Source organism: Octopus bimaculoides, chromosome 29, assembly GCF_046866305.1.
Source record: "Octopus bimaculoides isolate indiv1 chromosome 29, ASM4686630v1, whole genome shotgun sequence".
Lineage (NCBI taxonomy): Eukaryota > Metazoa > Mollusca > Cephalopoda > Octopoda > Octopodidae > Octopus > Octopus bimaculoides.
In genome coordinates, this window is record NC_142956.1 from 18,690,590 (window position 1) to 18,698,089 (window position 7,500).

A 7,500-nucleotide genomic window follows, 5' to 3' on the forward strand; every position below is an offset into this window, starting at 1 on the left:
CACACATATACACTACACACGTGCAGTATGTAGCAGGGGTTTTCAAACTGTGGTCCGCAAGGACAAGACAGGGGGTCCGTGGACAGCAAATACTTTTTATGGGCAATTTGATTTTATGTATGTTTTTTTAACCGAAATCTTTTAATTGACAATAAACCTATTTTGTTAAATACTGTTAAATAAATAAATGTAAAAAATATGTTATTTTAAGCAAATATTTATGTGTAAATTTCATAAGCGTTTATAAGGGGGTCCCTAAGGTAAAGCCTGAAATATAAAGGGGTCCGCAGGTCAAATAGTTTGAAAACCCCTGGTTTATACATAATGTAAAAATATGTTATTTTAAGCAAATATTTATGTATAAATTTCATAAGCGTTTATAAGGGGGTCCCTAAGGTAAAGCCTGAAATATAAAGGGGTCCGCAGGTCAAATAGTTTGAAAACCCCTGGTTTATACATAATGTAAAAATATGTTATTTTAAGCAAATATTTATGTATAAATTTCATAAGCGTTTATAAGGGGGTCCCTAAGGTAAAGCCTGAAATATAAAGGGGTCCGCAGGTCAAATAGTTTGAAAACCCCTGGTTTATACATAATGTAAAAATATGTTATTTTAAGCAAATATTTATGTATAAATTTCATAAGCGTTTATAAGGGGGTCCCTAAGGTAAAGCCTGAAATATAAAGGGGTCCGCAGGTCAAATAGTTTGAAAACCCCTGGTATATATAGGATGAAATGAAGACAATGCGTATAAAATCGGACTGGTTCTGAATATCAAGTGTGTGTGTGTGTGTGTGTGTACATTTCTCTCCCTACATTGCTAGATAATCGGTGTTGGTTGGTTTACATCCCTGTAGCGTTTGCGGTTTCAGTATTTGAGGCCGACAAAGATATCACACGTAAAAAAAAATAATAATTAATTACTGGAGATTTGTTCCGAGACGAAAGACTTTGTGTGTGTGTGTGTGTGTCTGTCTCTGTGTGTGTGTGTGTGTGTGTGTGTGTGTGTGTGTGTGTGTGTGTGTGCGTACGTATGTATGTCTCGTGCATGTACGTCATTTCTAGGTTTATTGCCGATTATGGCCGATCTTAGCCGAATATTTCCGAACATTTGTTTACGTTTTACTTTCAATGGCTTTTGTTTTGTTCGGGTTTCTTCCAGCATTTTACAACGTAGAAAGTTTGGGAAATAAATAAATAAATAAAGGAATAAATAAATAAATGTTGGTGAGTCACTTTGATCAGCTAGAAATAGCAGCCAGGTCCACGTACTGCGCTCGTTGTTTTTGCATATATAGAAAGAAAGCGATTATGAAGAGAGAGAGAGAGAGAGAGACTTACAGAGAGAGAAAGAGACTTACGGAGAGAGATACAGAGTGAGAGGGAGTCACAAGGAGAGAGATGCAAGAGTGAGAGACAGGCAGATAGAATGAGAGATAGAGACAGTAAGACATAGAAAGAGAAGAACAGAGTGAAGGAGAGAGAGAGAGAGAGAGAGAGAGAGAGAGAGAGAAAGTGACTGAGAGACAGAAAGACAGACAGACTGATGGAGATAGAGAGAGAAGGTAACAGAGATGGTTAACGTGCACGTTATCTGACAGAGACAGACGTGAGAGAGAGAGAGAGACAGAGAGAGAGACAGAGACAGAGAGAGACACAGAGACAGAGACAGAGAGAGAGAGACAGAGAGAGAGAGACAGAGACAGAGACAGAGACAGAGACACAGAGAGAGAGAGAGATAGACAGAGAGAGAGACACACACAGAGAGACAGAGACAGAGAGAGAGACAGAGAGAGACAGAGACAGAGAGACAGAGACAGAGAGAGAGAGACACACACAGAGACACACAGAGAGACAGAGAGAGAGAGACAGACAGAGAGAGAGAGACAGACAGACAGAGAGAGAGACACAGAGAGAGAGAGAGACACAGAGAGAGAGAGAGAGAGAGACACACAGAGAGAGAGACAGAGAGAGAGAGAGCAAAAGAAAGTGACATACCCTCACTGAGGGCCGACAGAAACGAGGGAAACATAGAGAGGGGGGGAGAAAAGAAAGAGAGAAACAGAGACAGACAAACGGACAGAGAGAGAGAGAGAGAAAGAAGGGGACAGAGAGAGATATATATATATAGAAAGAGATAGAAGAGAGAGAGAGACCGTCTGGAGTTATTCTCAAAGGTATGAGAGTATGAAGAATGGTAGTGCTGATGGTGGGGACATGATAAGAATCAGCTAATTTCTAGGACAAAAGAGTTTCTGATGTAACTTCCTGAAAGTATTATTTCAGCGTTAGTTCTAGAGTTTTTAACTTGGATTTCCCCGTTACAGACTTAACCAGTGACTAGCTTTTGTGCAGGTGCGCATGTGTGTGTGTTATTTCTTTACTACCCACAAGGGGCTACACACAGAGGGGACAAACTAGGACAGACAAACGGATTAAGTCGATTACATCGACCCCAGCGCGTAACTGGTACTTATTTAATCGACCCCCCCGAAAGGATGAAAGGCAAAGTCGACCTCGGCGGAATTTGAACTCAGAACGTAGCGGCAGACGAAATACCGCTAAGCATTTCGCCCGGCGTGCTAACGTTTCTGCCAGCTCGCCACTGTGTGTGTGTGTGTGAAATTTTTCAAGGAAAAAGATGAAAGTGACTTTGAAGTGTCAGCTTCTTCCCTCTGACGAAGGCGACTCAGGCAAAACATCAAAGTTACTGTCAACCTTTTTACCTTTTCCTTTGTTAAAAAAAAAAAAAAAAGAGTTAAATATATCTATCCTTATTACTTGACCTGTATTCACCCCCCAACCGTACCTTAGGGGTATGTCCAGACACGGTCTCCACCACCAATCCTCACCCTCTGGCTTCCTCTTTAAGTCTATCTCTTTCTTTCACTTTTTCTTAAAGAAGGGATATCCTTGTATCTTTCCTACGGCAAGACACCTATCTCTATCCTTCTATTATTCTATTATTCTTGTCAAACAGCCGAACCCAGGCCAGCATGGGAAACGCATTAAATATTGTTGCTGATGCAATCTAAAGTTCTAGTTAGGCGCAGGAGTGGCTGTATGGTAAAGAAGCTTGCTTCCCAACCAAATGGTTCCCGGTTCAGTCACACTGCGCAGTATCTTGGGTAAGTGTCTTCTGATATAAGCTCGTGCTAACCAAAGCCTTGTGAGTGGATTTGGTAGATGGAAACTGAAAGAAGCCCGTCGTATATATGTGTATGTGTATATATATATATATATATACAGACACTTATGACATACCATGTCATATCAACAATTAAGATTTCAAATTTAATGAACATCTAGTAATTGGAGTCCCTTCTCCAATTGCTAAATGTCCTTAAAAATTTGAAATCTTTAATTGTTGATATGACATGGTATGTCATAAGTGTCTGTTTATTGTGTTTTTTGCCAATTTAGTTATAAAATAAACAGATTAATCAACAGAATACAGTGTCTGCAAGTTGATGGGTACCTCATATTCCCCTCCATTTTCTCATTGCTATATAAATTTAGGGTATAAAATAACCCCCTTTTACCCGGACCCACTTATTGCACTTGGTATAACACTAGTGTAACAATAATTGGGTACCCTCCCCTCCCAGCAGTATATTGGATAGATACTATCCCTTAGTGGGTTGGATCCTCAACCCCCGACTCTCTTGGATTATATATATATATATATATATATATATATATATGTACACACACACACACACATATACATACATAAGTGTCAACACATGAAACTCTTGAATGTTGAGTTATTCTGTTGCTTCTGCTAAATATCACTAAATATATATGTGTGTATATATGTGTGTATGTATGTGTGTATGTATGTATGTATGTATAAACATTTATATTCCTCTCTTCCCTGTGTTTCTACAGATCTTTACCACGACGACGACCACTACAACATCCACGACCACCACCACCCAAACTCCATGAAAAGCAAAGTACATTTGCCCTCACCGCAATCTACCACACACACACAATATACATAATACATATATACATACATATATATATATATACACACACATATATACACACATAAATACAAACACACACACATATAGATATATATGCGCATACACACACATATGTACAGATATATATATTTATATATATATATATATATATATATATATATATATATATATTTTCACTCATACACATGTGCACATACGTATACACGCACACACACACACACACAATATACATAATACATACATACATACATATATAAAGTTTAAGCCTGGGCAAAGTTTAGAGAGCTCTTACCCCTGCTGGCGACAAAGGGACTCTCACTCAGAGTAAAAGGCAGACTGTATGACGCATGCGTACGAACAACCATGCTACATGGCAGTGAAACATGGGCTGTAACTGCTGAGGACATACGTAAGCTCGCAAGGAATGAAGCCAGTATGCTCCGTTGGATGTGTAATGTCAATGTGAATACCCGTCAGAGTGTAAGTATCTTGAGAGAAAAGCTGAACATTAGAAGCATCAGTTGTGGCGTGCAAGAGAGACGATTGCGCTGGTATGGACATGTGGTGAGAATGGAGGAGGATAGCTGCGTGAAAAAGTGCCACACCCTAACAGTTGAGGGAACCCGTAGAAGAGGTAGGCCCAGGAAGACCTGGGCTGAGGTGGTGAGGCAAGACCTTCGTACATTGGGCCTCACCGAGGCGATGACTACGGACCGAGACCTTTGGAAATGGGCTGTGCGTGAGAAGACCCGGCAAGCCAAGTAAGATCGTTGCCAGTGCCCCTGGACTGGTTCTTGTGCGGGTGGCACATGAGATGCACCATTTTGAGCGTGGCCGTTGCCAGTACCGCCTGACTGGCTCCTGTAGGATTTTCGAGCGAGATCGTTGCCAGTGCCCCTGGACTGGCTTGTGCGGGTGGCACATAAAAGACACCATTTCGAGCGTGGCCGTTTTCGTGCGGGTGACACGTAAAAGCACCCACTACACTCTCTGAGTGGTTGGCGTTAGGAAGGGCATCCAGCTGTAGAAACTCTGCCAAATCAGACTGGAGCCTGGTGTTGCCATCCGGTTTCACCAGTCCTCAGTCAAATCGTCCAACCCATGCTAGCATGGAAAGCGGACGTTAAACGATGATGATGATGATGATGATGATATATATACACACACACACATATACACACATAAATACAAACACACACACATACACATATATATGCACATACAAACACATGTACAGATATATATATATATATATATATATACACTCATACACATATGTGCACATACGTATACACACACACACACACAAACACATATATACACACATTTTCACAAACACACACATACACACCTTCCCGAAATCCGTATACACCCATGTAACCTATTTCTTCACCAACATTCATTCTTACAGTTTCAATCCTTTCCACAGATGGAAGAAAATACTTTGTTTTCTTCATTTACTCTTTTATTTATTTTTTTTTTCGCAGAAGAATCAGCCTTGGTATTCCACAGATCTACGACCAAGGACGTTCCAGTTGTGGCCATCTACCCTTGATATTTCTTCCATTTCTTTCTTAGAAATTTTTTTTCAAAATTTTTAACCTATAGGCGCAGGAGTGGCTGTGTGGTAAGTAGCTTGCTTACCAACCACATGTTTCCGGGTTCAGTCACACTGCGTGGCACTTTAGGCAAGTGTCTTCCACTATAGCCTCGGGCCGACCAAAGCCTTGTGAGTGGATTTGGTAGACAGAAACTGAAAGAAGCCCGTCGTATATATGTCTATATATATATATATATATGTGTGTGTGCGTGTGTTTGTGTGTCTGTGTTTGTCCCCCCCAACATCGCTTGACAACTGATGCTGGTGTGTTTACGTCCCCGTAACTTAGCGGTTTGGCAAAAGAATAAGTCCCGGGGTTGATTTGCTAGACTAAAAAAAGGTGGTGCTCCAGCATGGCCGCAGTCAAATGACTGAAACAAGTAAAAGAGTCAAAGAGTATTACTAGCATTTAAACCAGCCCTCTCAGGCACAAATATTCTACCTGTTTTATGTTCAAACTAGCCAGATCTGGCCTCTCACACTTACCTTACAATGTCATTCTTAAAATAATAAACAATCAAATAATCGCTACAAGAAATGTTCAAAAATGCACCACCAGTGTACTGAATGGGTGAAGCTTTGTCTAATATATCTGTGGACATGTATGTCTCTCTACAGCTGGGCTCATCAGCTGCCGTTTGTTTATGTTGTTTGATTTCTTTAGTGTTAATATGTATAATATATAATATATATATTATAAAAATATGTTAGTGTTATTTAATTTCTGAACAGTTTAGCTGTCGTTTGTTTATGTAGTTTGATTTATTTATTCATCAGTTTCTACTAAGATAGAGACACGAGTAAAATAAATAATAGAGAAATGAAAATAGAACTTTGGAAACAGCCGAAAGGGAGATAATTGAGAAAGACTTGAAAGTCAACTTAAGATTGTAATCATGCAAAGTAAATATAATAAATAATGTTAAATTCAAATTATGATGAATGTAAACAAACAAACGATGTTTGCTTTTAGAAGCGTTGAGATGTCTTAGAAAGTTACAGATTTTAAATTCCCAAACACAGGATAATGCTAATAATATAGCCTGAACAGGATAAGGTACCCCTATTTTGCAGAAAAAAGTGTAGGCGGCCGAATCTTTGTCTGGTACTGGATCGATCCCAAAATCTAATCAGTTCATGCCAGTCACAAGGCCAAACATCCCTGAAAGTTCCGTCTGAATCCATCCAACAGTTCTTGAGATATCTTGTCCCACAAACAAACAAACAAAAACAAGTGAAAATAATACTTCTACCTTCCGGACGGTAAAAAATATTTTTTCAGAGAGTTTGTTTACATATAAAGAAGGTAATAAGTCAAACAGCTGTTCCCACCTGTGTTTATGTGACACCTGCCAAACAGCTTGGCTGGAGAAAGGCTGGCAATTATCTGTTGCATAAAAATATCCCCACCACGACCACCACCACCACCACCAGCACCACTACTACTACTAATACTGCTTCTTTTTGCTAAGAAAGAGAAAAATAAAATGAAGTAAAAAAGAAAACTCTTTCAGTTACAACAAATTGTTCCAGTTGACCCTGTCAATGGAACAGCCTGCTTGTGAAATTAATATACAAGTGGTTGAGTACTCCACAGACACATGTGGTTCTCAGGGAAAATCAGCATGATACAGAATGTGACAAGGCTGGCCCTTTTGAATTACAGGTACAACTCATACTTGCCGGCTGAGTGGACTGGGGCAACAAGAAATATATATATATATATATATGGTAAGTAGCTTGCTTACCAACCACATGGTTCCAGGTTCAGTCCCACTGCGTGGCACCTTGGGCAAGTGTCTTCTACTATAGCCTTGGGCTGACCAAAGCCTTGTGAGTGGATTTGGTAGACGGAAACTGAAAGAAGCCCGTCGTATATACGTATGTATATATATATGTGTGT

General features: G+C 39.8%; 1 protein-coding gene across 1 annotated transcript in view; it reads right to left on the reverse strand.

Annotated features, from left to right (window-relative positions):
- The window catches only part of LOC106875475 (sphingosine kinase 2), a 53,656-nt gene that overhangs the window by 34,204 nt on the left and 11,952 nt on the right, over positions 1–7,500 (reverse strand). The gene's annotated exons all lie outside the window — the stretch shown is intronic.